Source organism: Lemur catta, chromosome 6 (genome assembly GCF_020740605.2).
Source record: "Lemur catta isolate mLemCat1 chromosome 6, mLemCat1.pri, whole genome shotgun sequence".
Taxonomy (NCBI): domain Eukaryota; kingdom Metazoa; phylum Chordata; class Mammalia; order Primates; family Lemuridae; genus Lemur; species Lemur catta.
This window is the reverse complement of record NC_059133.1, coordinates 29,201,394-29,214,478: the sequence shown is the minus strand read 5'-3', so window position 1 is coordinate 29,214,478 and position 13,085 is coordinate 29,201,394. Positions and strand designations below refer to the sequence as shown.

Below are 13,085 nucleotides of genomic sequence, written 5' to 3'. Positions count from 1 at the left end.
TTAACTTTTATTTTGTCAATCTCAAAGAAAACAAAATTATCATTAAGCATACCTGAGTCAGATACTAAATGCCTGCCTGAAAGATGATCACCTCATTCTCCACGTCTTTTGAAGAATTGCTCCCTTGTACTTTCTTCCACCAACCACCACCCACTGTCAAGTCCACTTTTTTCCCCCTGGTGAGTATAGTAAATGTTCATTACATTACATTGTAAGTACAAACTGTACTTATTTATTTTCAGATTGATATATTTTATTTGTAGAAGCATATTTTCCTTGCTCAATCTATATATTTTTCTATTTGTCAAAATCATTTGTATATTTTGGGTTGGGAAAGAATGGATAATAGTTTTCCCCATTAAAATTAATGATACTTTTTCTTATTATTGTATTTTTTAGAGACAGGGTCTCAGTCTGTTGCCCAGGCTGGAATGCAGTGGTGCAATCACAGCTTACCACAACATGGAACTCCCAGGCTCAAACGATCCTCCACTATGACCTGCTAATTTTTTTTTTTTTTTTGGCAGAGGGAGACAGGGTTTTACTATGTTTCTGAGGGTTATCTCCAACTCCTGGCCTAAAGTGATCCTTCCCTCTTGTCCTCCCAAAGTGCTGGGATTACAGGTGTGAGCCACCACACCTGACCAGAACTTTTTTTAATTTAACAACTTTTTACTTGGCAACAGGGTTTTCAGAAATAAGCCAAAACTGCTAATTGAGGGATAAGCATAAATAAAATAAAGACATTTTCAGGTACCCAAGGCCAAACAATTTTCCTCCCAAACACCTCTTTTCAGGAAACTAGTGGAGGTTAGGCTCCGGAAAGTAATGAGAATGAAAACAAAGAAATATGGGATTCAAGAAACAGGTGGTTTCAACCCACAAAAGGTGTCAGAAACTCATGTTGGAAAGGAAGTCTTAGAATAGTTGTAGAACAGTCCTGGCTAGCATCTGGTCCAAATGAAAGCAGTCTCCAATGCTGATGCCTTTAGGCAATGTCACTCATAAACAGGTGTCTCTTGTCTTGGCCAGATTTTGATGGCATTCCCTGGTTGACTTCATTTTCTGCTGGCTGCAGACCCAAGGGGCTCTTCCATGTCCTCTGACTCTCTGTTGTCCCAGGAGTCAGCCCCCAACTTCCGCCAGGGGTTATCTTGCCCCTTTCAGTAGGTCCTATGGCAGGAGCTCTGCTCTCAACTCTCCTCTACACCATCTAAGTCTGGAAAGCAGTCTGGGAAAGTTAAACCCTAAAGCCTCCTTCTCTGCAATCCATAGAACATCAAGGAATGTTGCCAAGCACAAGGATGGTGCAGAAATATCTGACATGGTGAATTCTTTCTACAGTCCTAAATAGGAAATTGGGAACAGACAAGTTATCACCTAGTGTTAGCTTCACTTTTCTAAATCGCCTTTTCCTGCCTGGAGGGATATTGTCATACATGGCACCTCACATTTTCCCTTCTTATGATCTCTTCCTATTCTATCGTGGATCCAGGAGATGTGCTTTTTGTTTGGGTTCCTTTTTTTATGTCTTATTTTCCTTCTGCCATTGAATAGTAGCAAGCTTGGCTGCTTTTTTGTTATGGGTAAAGAGGTAGCTCTGTCTATATTATAGGAGATCTTTGTGAGTTAGGTCCTCCAAGTCCTTCATATAATAATGGAAGAAATGAAGAAATTTGGATAATCTTCTTTCTTGACTTGCTATCTCAACTGTATGTAGCCTTGCTTCTTGGCTACTTAACTGCATAATTCTATTTTGCATATTAGTAGCTGAATCTGACTTCTTTACTTCTTATAGTTCTCTAGTAACATATTCTAATCTCCTTCCTATTAAATGGATACCTCAGAATGACTTGAACAAAGAAAGGAAAGGAGAAAAACACATTAATAATTGTTAAATTACTATGCCTTATTATTGGTTTATAAATTTTTTTTCTTAAAGATTCTATTATAGTGTACACATACACACACAGAGAAAACACATATTTTGAGAAGCAGTTACACTTTTTTCCTGCTTCTGTACGTACCACAGAATTTTTTTGAGTCTTCAAGCTGACTCTTGCCAACAACCTTGATAATCATTTAAAGAAGGTAGGAACAAGATAAGGTTATGTGACAAGAGACTAAAAATTATAGAGTCACTTAAAAAATAATTTATTATCTATTTTTTTGTAGATGTGACATGTAAGGTGAAAAACATAACTTGAGTAAAACAAATTCAGTGTATATATAAGGCAAGTGCTTGTCTGGCAAAGGCCCTTTGAGCATCAGTTATGTAAGACACTGCTAGTTTGGCTGCCTGAGTTATCCTCTGTTATGCTGTGAGGTTATGTTGTCTAAGACCATCAGACTTAATTGTAAATAATGATGACAGCTACTATTGATTACCTATTATGTGTTAGATGTTTAATGTATATATGTAATTAATTTTTTTTTCCTGAGACAAAGCCTCACTCTGTCACCCTGGCTAGAGTTCAGTGGCATTATCATAGCTCACTACAACCTCAAACTCCTGGGCTCAAGCAATCCTCCTGCCTCAGCCTCCCGAGTAGCTGGGACTACAGGCACTCACCACTACACTCAGATAATTTTTTGTTTCTATTTTTAGTTGCCCAGCTAATTTTTTCTATTTTTAGTAGAGACGGGATCTCACTCTTGGTCAGGCTGGTCTCGAACTCCTGCCCTCAACCAATCTTCCTTACTCAGCCTCCCAGAGTGCTAGCATTATAGGCATGAGCCACCATGCCTAGCCTGTAATTAATTTTTTACTTTAAACCTTTCTATGTAAGTAGGTATTATTATCCCATTTTTGAATAAGGAAATTAAGTTTCAATGAGGTAGCAAAAGTTACCATGGTTAGTGCTGGGCCTGGGCTAGAATTTGAGCCTAGTTTTCTTGGGTAGATTTCAAATACTGTGCTCTTCCTTTTGTATACTAGGAAGCCCACTTTGGTCTCCAGGGAAGGTTCTCTTTCCACCTCTACCAACACGCACAGCCTTACCAACATTTTATCTGTGTTTCTGAAAAGACTTCAAAATTCTGAAGGTAACTTAATAAAATATACTTACCATAGTTTGCTGATATTGACAGATCCAAAGTATCAAGGATTGTAACTGAAAAAAAATAAAAGGGGCTACCCAGAAAGTCCAGATCAGGCAGCATAATGCAGGGTCGTTTCAGAGGAAAGGATATTCTGGGCAGAAAGAAGAGTTTTAAAGACTCTCAAGACTGATAAACCTGAATGTAATGTGGTGCACAAGTTCACACAGCTAGGAAGCAAAAGAAGTAATTGCATCTTGATTGCTACCTTGGCAATCAGTCAAATGTGGCTGTTTGCTGTTCGTTTCCTCCTTCCAGTATCCATACATACAAGTCTGTGGCAGAACTGTTACTGAAGGTTTGAGAGTCATGGGAGAGGGATCTCATTAACTAACCCTTAAATGACTTAACTCTAAGTAAAAGATGCCCCTGTTTTTAAAAGTCTTTGTGGCTACTCCACCCCAAAAGAGTCTCTGTGTGCTCCCCACATAGGTCATAGGCTGGCCTCTTATCGTTTTCCTGGCTCTTTTTTCTCCTTTTTCCTACTCATCTCTTTTCCTCACATCTCCCTATAGGAATGTGCCATTCATGCCATTGTATTCCAATTTCCTCTCTTTCTATCATGTCAAATAATCTAGCTTTATTCAGATTTTTCTAAATTTAGCTCTCTATAACCAATTTTATATATTGAAAACCCACAAGGGATTTAGTTGGAAAAGGGGCATCAACTCTAGCAGTCTTCATACTTTCTTTTTAATTTTCTTTTTAATTTTTAAATTATTTTTTAATTTTATTTTTTAAGTTGACTAGTAATAATTGTACGTATTCATGGGGAACATAATGTTTTGATACATATAATGTGTAGTGATCAGATCTGGGTAATTAGCATATCCAGCATCTCAAACATTTACCATTTCTTTGTGTTGGGACTGTTCAATATCCTCCTTTTAGCTATGTGACACTGTACATTATTGTTAACTATAGTTACCCTATACTAGGATAGAACACTAGAACTTATAGTCCTCATAACCTTGATCATGCATCACTAACAGCACAAAGGTTTTGCATACAATTCCAATGTATGAAAATTTATTGAAAAATTATATACATATTCTACTATCAATTCATACTTTAAATATGAATAAGATTTCTTTATTTATGAAAGATACATAATAAATAGAGGTCTAATGTTTTCTCCCATCCTTCAATGAATTGCTTTGCACACGTACTAGGATGTGATTATTGCATTTTCAGACTACTACTGATTTACCAAAACCTTTATCAACAGAAAAGACCCAGAAAGACCTGAGATTACCTTTTCTTTGACAAGAAAACAAAGAACCTTTTTGCAAGTGGAATACATATCTATTATTTAGCAAATAGTATTAGAGGCAAATGGTAAATAATTGATAGAAAAGAATATAAGAAAAGATATTTTTCTTTTGATATTTACTAGAATGATATTCTATACTACTGAAAATATTCAAGGACACTATGCACTTTACCTATGTTACTAAAGGAAAATATATAGTATACTACTTAATGATAAAAACATTGATATTTGTCCAGTTTGGCTTGACTTGCTACTCAAATATGTATTTCAAAAGAAGAAATTCTGTTTTTCATTATTTATCCTAATGACATAACAATATTTGGCTATGAAACAATTGTTTCAGTTATCCTCAAACATCATTTTTATGGATATGCTTCTCCATTTTGTTCCCCACAAGGATGTCTAAGCATGAGTCTGGATCAGAGTCTATCTGAGCCCAAATAAGAGTTTATTTCTCTAAAATTTATCTTTAAAATATTGATTCCAAAGAAATATCCAAACTCCTACACTTGAAATATGGTATAAATCTCTTTGTGCACAACAATGATTTATTTTTTAAATCTGTAGTTGACATTTAAAAAGGTAGATAAATTCAAATAACCTGTCAATTCTTTCAATTAATTTGATTCAGTGATTAGTTTACCCTCACCAATTGGCTGTTCTGATATCATTAAATCATCTTGTTTAGTTTTATTGAGACACAATCATAATCTTTATTTCAAAAGATAATCTAAGATAAATGCTCATGCCACATGGCAAAAAAACATAGATTGTTTTCATTAAGAGCACACCCTCAAACACAATGGGAACAACGATTTTTAAGCTGTGTTAAAATACATTAAACATAAAATGAAAAATTTTAAAAGAAGTCATTAGCTCCCACATTATGTTTGGAAACTACATGAAAATGTTGAAAGCGTATTATGGGCTCCCAATGGAGAAATAAAGAATTGTTCTTTCAAACAAAATCATCCCTTGATAAAAGATAAAATCAGAAAATATTTTTTCAAACTAAATACACCAAAAAAAAAACTTGATAATTAATGTACATCTCTTCACCAGACATGTTTTCGTCAAATTGTATCTGTAAAACTTATTTTTAAATAATGACTTTAAAAAGAAGGGATTTTAGAAGATGGGGTACAATGATATTTATGGTAAATACAGCCAAAAGATTTAGTTAACATCTTAGCCAACTTAATCAAAGTCAGTGTTTTTTCAACTCCTGTTGTCACTGTAATTACTTGGGAAGCTTTTTAAAAAAAAAATCACAAAAAAAATCAAATCATAATCTCCGAGGGTGGTTCCTGGACTTTGTTATTTTATTAATGATTCTCATGGGCATTCAGAATTGAGAACATCTAATCTAAATGAGTAATTGTAACTGTGATAATAACGACCACCCTCTGTGCCAGATATTGTGCTAGGTGTTTAACATTTATAATGCAATGTCATCTTTAAAGTAAAAATGTATTAATTTACATGTAAGAAAACTTACATGACCCTTCTCCACCACCCCCCAATGCCAGTCAGTAGCAGTACCAAGACTCAGAACCCAAGCTGTTTCTCCCTTAAACACCATTTCTTTCCGCCACATCCCCAAAGAATCTTTCCTTCTCCTCCAATTGTAACCTAAGGCAATGCAAGGGTTATAGACAGTTCTGGACAACATAAAAAATGGATTTGAATATTTTTGAAGTATTTTCCAGGCAGCCCTCAGTTTAGGATGTGGTAGGCAGAAGAATGGTCTCCAAATATGTCCGCATCCTAATCCCTATAACATGTGAATATATTACTTTACATGGTGAAAAGGACTTTGCAGATGTGATTAAGTTAAAAATCTTGAAATGGGGAGATTATCTTGGATTATCTGACTGTGGCCAGTCTAATCACAAATTTCCTTATAAAAGGGAATCAGAGAAGATACGAAAACATTGGTAGAAGTTGGAGTGATGCAGGGACATAACTCAAACAATGAGGGTAGCCTTGAGAAGCTGGAAAAGGCAAGGAAACAGATTCTTCCCTAGGGTTGCTAGAAAGATTACAGCCCTGCCAACCAATTTTGAAACCTCTAGAATTGTAAAATAATAAATTTGTGTTTATTTTAAGCCACTAAATTTGTGACAATTTGTTACAATAGCAGTGGGAAACTATATAGAAGATATTATCGTTGCCATCTATAATCATGGAATTTTATGTAAAACACCCAAATGAGCTTATGTTCCCTTTTGGGGGTGTCCTTTTGCTCTGATTTTTTTATACTTCTGGAATTCTTTCACTGATTCTTTCTTATCTGGAGTAGCTGTGCTTCTTAAATTTTGATTTTCTTGTCTTTAGATGGGGCTTCCCCTCCCCTCACTCGAACAGGTGTATTTGTAATATATGTTGGGCAAGATCCTTTGTCTTTGTGTGTGTTTTGATGACACTCTAGGTTCTGGACAGATGCCTTGGTTATGGATATCCTTAGTGTGATGGTTTTCTCAGTTGCTAGTTGTTTGTAGGCTGTAGCAGTGATGAGCTATGTTTGTGGGCAAATTCCTTGTCTCTCTTTGATGAGAGAAGATGAAGGTCTTTGAAATCCTTTCTCTTTTCCCAGCTCTGTGGATTTATTAGCAATGTGAATTGTACTGGTATGCCCAGTTTAATCTCTGAAAAAGTGAGTGACACTTGTAGGTGAGAATTGACCTCACCCGTTATGATTGAGACAGTACCTGCTGTAAAGGGCTGTGAAAATTGACTTCCCTGTCAGTAGATGGCATTTGCTGGAAGAAACAAGGTGCAGTGCTGTTTTTGTGACTGGTGTTAGTCCCTAACGAGGAGCACTTGATTGTTCCAGGTGGTGGGTGGGGCCTTGGTACTTCCAGGTGTGTCTTTATCTCTGCCAAAACAGAAGCAGGTGGGGGAGTGATGTTGGGTGAGGCTGGGTTGGGTGAACTCACCCTCAGGCTTCACAAAAGCTAGTAAGGTAACTGTTTTGGCAGGGTTCAACGATCTGCTGCCAGCTTCTGGGTAAAGCCACCAGAGAGGGGCTGAAGCAGCCACCCAGCCAGAGTCTGCCCTTTCACTGGGCTCAGAGCCTCTCTGGGTTTGAAAACCTCCCTCCTTTATCTCCTTCCTTCTCTGCTTCCCAGTTTACTCTGTGAGATCTCAGCAGGCTCTGGCACCTGTCTCTATTGGAACTGATGTTATTGATTTTTGATGTCTTCCTGGTGGATAAGCAGTGCCCTAGTTTTCCTAATAGAAAATATTTCCTAACAATACAGGAATTTGTTAAATTTCAGTTTAATGGTACATTAAATTCTGTACATTCTCTATGTTATCGCCTTTTACATTTGCTGAGTATATTATTGACAGTGTTGCCTTCTGGTGTGGCCCAGGCTGAAAAGATCAACATGATTCTGAAGTAATTCTTTATCTTCTGCACCTAGCCAAAAGTATCATAGTTTCCATCTAAACAAACGCCATTAAAAACACTACTCAGAGGAAACTAGTAGACGTGCTAGAAACAAATGTTTATAAATACAGAAAGGGAAAACTTTGTTTTTGGCCAGTCTAACAATCACCATGTGCTCATGATTTTTGGCGCTTTCCCAAAAGTGAGCTAGGTTTTAATAAGCAACTTTAATTAAGGTGCTTCAGAGTAGAGCCACATTGGTAGAGGATTTCAGGACTCCCTGTTGTCACTTTGACGTTATTTAATCACAACATATTCTTTTATACTTACAAGGACTGTAATGATGAACTTTAATAATTCAGTCAGAAGCCTCTTGAAACCCTTTATCAGACACTCAGAACTTGTCCTGTCTTGTGTGGTTCTTTAGTAGCTGCTCACAGTTTTTTGTTGTTGTTGTTGTTTCTTAATAGTTGATCTGTTTCCTAATGAATAATGATATTTTTAAATAGTGCATAGTTTAAAAACTTGATCCAGACATATAATCTACCTCATAATACAATTTGTAATTTATGACCAAAGTTGTAAGAGAGCATCAAATTCTGACACTTGCTTAAGAAGCCCTTACAAAAGGGAAGTCTGTTTAAGTCAGTGGATATTTTGTTTTTTTTGGTTGAACATAATCCACATAGCATTTTGAAAATAAAATGCACATAAAGCATGATCTAAGAAGCCAAAGATAAATTAACTGAATGTAGAATTTTTATGGCTACAAAATGCAGTCTGTGGCAGATGCTGATATTAATATATTCCGTAGTCACTTTACAGTGGAACTGGCTGCATATCCACCATTCCACCAAGCCCATATTTAATAAGTGACTACTCAGTTTTAGATACTATTAAACCCTGGGGATAAACATCCTAATAAAAAGTTGTCCATGCCTTAGATAATTTCACAGCCTAGTGGGAAAGGAATATGTAGCAACAACTAATTAATAATAAAATGTGACAGAGTTATGTGCAAAGTGTTCTGAGAGCCCTTTGAGAGGGAGAACAATGAGTACCCACTTTTACCGATGTACAATGAGGTACCCCTACCTCTCCAACAGGGCAGTGTTAGAGAACCCTAAGTAGGGAGCAGAGATTTTTAATTCCTACCTGGTGATAATCAGACACTGTCCCCATGGTTTCAGTGGACGCATATGAGGAGCCTGGACTGCCATCCCCATATAGCCATGCAAGGTACTCCTTCCTTCCCACCAGTGTCAGAAAAGACCGAGTGGGAAGCCAGAACTTTCATTGTGATCCAGGGACAGGTGGCCCACCCCCTCTGCAGTGTCAGTGGGAATCATGTGGAAGTATTAATGAGCTGCTTTCCCCGCTCCAAGTAGGATGGTGTCACCAGATGCCTTGTGGGGAACAAGAAATATTATCTCTGCCCAGCACCGACAAGGTAATCCTCCCAGTCAGGGTGTCAAAAAGGGTCAGATGAGCCGGGCATGGTGGTGCATGCCTGTAGTCCCAGCTACTCAGGAGACTGAGGCAGGAGGATCACTTAAGCCCAGGAGTTTGAGGTTGCTGTGAGCTAGGCTGATGCCACGGCACTCACTCTAGTCCGGGCAACAAAGGGAGACTCTGTCTCAAAAAAAAAAAAAAGAAAGAAAAGGGTCACATGTAGAACTGGGACTTTCATTCCCACATGTCAGAGAAGGTCTGCTAAAACAGAGGTTTAAATAAGGTCCAAAGTCTCATGATATAATATACAAAATGTTCAGGATACAATAAAAATCACCTATCAAAGGATGAGCCAGAAAAATCTCACCTTAAATGAGAGAAAATAATTATTAAATAACAATACCAAGATGACACTAATCTTGGAATTAACAGATAAAGATTTTAAAGCAGCCATCATAAAAATGCTTCTGTGAGCAATTATACATATGCTTGAAACAAATGAAAAAAAAAGTTGCAGCTAAGAAATAGAAGATACTAAATGAAAATTTCAGAACTGAAAATACAATAACTGAAACAAGAAACTTAATAGATGGGCTTAAGGGCAGAATGAAGAAGGAAAAGGAAAGTTCAGTGAACTTGAAGATATAACAATAGAAATTACCCAATCTGAACATAAGAGCCAAAATAAACTGAAAAAGAAAAATGAACAGAAAACCAGAGACCTGTGGAACTATAATAAAGACCTAACATTTGTGCCATTGGAGTTTCAGAAGGAGAAGAGAAAGGGGATGGAACTGAAAAAGTATTTGTAGAAATAATGGTTGGAAATTCCCTAAATTTCAAAAAAGACATAAACAAGAAGCTGAGTCAACTCCAAATAGGCTAAACTCAAAAAAGTTGCACAGATGTGTCTCAGCCTGAATGATAATAGCTTTTCTCCTTTTGTTGAACAATTTTAGCACAGATTATTTCTAGCTTTGGCTAAATTATGGTGCATATATAAGTAAAAATTATGTTGCTATTCTGGTGGATTAAAGATGGACCCAAATCTCTCATTTTCCCCATTCAGAGTGCAGTCTATTTTGCCTCCCCTAATTAAGTCCTGTAACTGCTTATTCCATAAAATGCAATGGAAGTGACACTGTGCCAGGACCAAGTCTATAGCCATTAAGTGTAGTAGCTTCTGGTTCCTCTCACTTGGAATGCTTGCTATTGGAACCTTCTCTCTCAGAACCCAGCCACCATGGTGTGAGAAACCCAAGCCCAATGGAGAGGCCACCGCTCCCAGCCAACAACTTATGTATTCTGCCAGGCATTTGCATGAGCTCCCTTGAGCATCTAGCCCGACTGAGTTTCCAGATGACTGAAGCCCCAGTCCACATGATGTGGTGCAGCAGAACTGCCCAGCTGAGCCTGTTAACACGGAATAACAAGACCTAATCAAAGTTGTTTTAAGCTAAGATCTTTCAGGTCTTTTGTTATAATAAGAACTGTTTTCTAATAGATTGTGATGACATGGGAAAATATTGATTTAAATTTTAAGTTAAAACAGATGCAATAAGTAACATGTAATAGATATCATTTGAATAGGTGATAAAGAAATAAAGACAAATATAATTTAGCACTTCATTTATATGTGTAGGACCTTAAACAATCATCTTGTTTTTTCATAATTATGTGTCTAGAAGAATATAAAATATGCTGTTAGTAGTTAATTAATTCATTTCCTTAAATTTCTGTATTTTTTACAATTAGCAGGTAGTGCTAGTTGTGAGAAAATATTTTAAATATTTGCCCCATCATTAACAATAGACAGAATAAATCTGGTGTTTTTAAAATAAACAATAGATATAATAATAATTTACACTCAGTTTGGAAGATAAGTTTAGAGTACTGGATTGTATGATGCAGTAATGTAATTCAGACAAATAAAAATTATTAGAAGAGTCAACCAAGTGGTAAGTAACATTAATTCTAATTTAGCTTTGCTATGGTAACCAAGTTTTTTTTTTAATATTGAAAGTGGTTAGTGAATCAATAAATATTTGCTCTTAGTGGTAAATCATATTTCTGGTTTTAATCCATAGTTACATTACTTCTGTTTTAAAGTTAAAATTGTTTATAGAAACATATTTTAAATTTAAAAATTTTAAAAAGTATTATTCTTCCGATATACTACTCAGAATTTCCAAGAGATGTATCATATGGAATAATAGAGAGTTAGACCCAGAAGGGACTTTTATGTTTATCTAGCTAAACTCTTAATTTATAGAAAGAATAATTTGATCTATGAAATGAATCACATTCATATCACAAAATAGGAACTGGGATGGAGTAGCAGGAGAAATTAAATTTGATAATAGATTTTGGATCATGGGACATGATCCAGCCTTCCTGAGGTCTTGAAGCAGTGATAGGGGGTGGGGTGAGGCGCTTGAGATTAGATGTAGCTGATCCCACTAAGGAAGAGATTCAGTCTAGAGGCAAAGTAAAACATTGAGGAAATAGCAACATGTATAGTTTTGATTACAGTAGGTCATCACTTGGAAAACCACTTTAATTTTGGAGGAGAATTTTGAATATTACATTACTTTATACAATGTAACCAAATTAAATGTGTAGCTTTTTAGAGGGTTAGAACTCTAAATATGTTCTATATATGCCACATTGTCTTCTTGAATACTCCCAGGATTTTTCTAGCATTAAAATAAAATTCATTAATTCTCTGTTATGAGCCCATCATGTCCAAGATGTAATATTTTGTTGGAGGGTGAGAATATTCTGGCCCTCAACAACAACTTCTACTAGGAAAGGCAAACATTAATTCATTAATTTAGTCAACAAATACTTTTTACTGAGCACTTTTGTGTTTTAGCCACTTTAATAGTTTCTGGGGATATATCGGTATGTAAAGCAGACAAAGTTCCAACTCTCATGGAATTTATCTTCTAGAGAGGAAAAAAGATAAAACTACAAATACAGTGATGTGCTGCATAAAGATATTTTGGTCAATGTCAGACCACATATACAACATGGTCCCATAAGATTATAAATACTATTTTTACTGTAACCTTTTCTATGTTTAGATATACTTAGATACACAAATAGGTAACACAGTGATACAAATGGTACTCAGTACTGTAACATGCTTTACAGGTTTGTAGCCTTAGAGCAATAGGTGTGTAGTAGGTTTGTGTAAGTACACTCTATGATGTTTGTACAATGACAAAATCACCTGATAACTCATTTTTCAGAACATATTCCCATTTTTAAGAGATGCATCACTGTGTACAATAAAGCATCAGACAGAGGTAAGTGCTAACAAAAATAAGGTAAGGTAAGGGGGCTATTTTAAATAGGATGATTTAGGAAAACCTTTATAAGATGTTTATATTTGAGCAAAAGCTAAAATAAAGTGAGTGGCATAATAAATAAATAACTAGAGCTCTATTACATTTTTTTTCAGATTAGAAAAGTGATAAGTCCTGTTATTTGTATTAGGAACATACTTTTCATATAAGGATAAAAAATAATGAAGAGTAATGAATTTGGAGGTTATTATAAGACACAAGTAAATGGTGATACTGGTTACAGCTAGGACATTGGAAGAAGAAACAGATATAATGGGCTTTGCAGAGGTAGAATTGATAAACCTTTAGTGCTAATGAGGACTTAAATTTTGATTCATCTTACCATCTTAATCATTATTAATATCATGAACAGCATTATTTTAGTAGGTACTTATCATTGTGCTAAGCACTTTACATGTGGTATTTCATCTAACCCAAAAATGACAATTGCAGAATGGCTATTTCATATTATCATTATTTTTTAAATAAAGAAACTGAGACTTAGAAAAGCATAGAA

General features: G+C 35.8%; 1 protein-coding gene across 4 annotated transcripts in view; it reads left to right on the top strand.

Moving 5' to 3' along the window:
- The window catches only part of TMTC3 (transmembrane O-mannosyltransferase targeting cadherins 3), a 111,308-nt gene that overhangs the window by 69,830 nt on the left and 28,393 nt on the right, over nucleotides 1–13,085 (top strand). For all 4 annotated transcript variants that reach the window (XR_006735739.1, XR_006735738.1, XR_006735740.1 and 1 more), the window contains one exon: nucleotides 12,473–12,529. The gene's annotated coding sequence lies outside the window, so the exon portion shown is untranslated. The remainder of the gene's footprint in view (nucleotides 1–12,472; nucleotides 12,530–13,085) is intronic.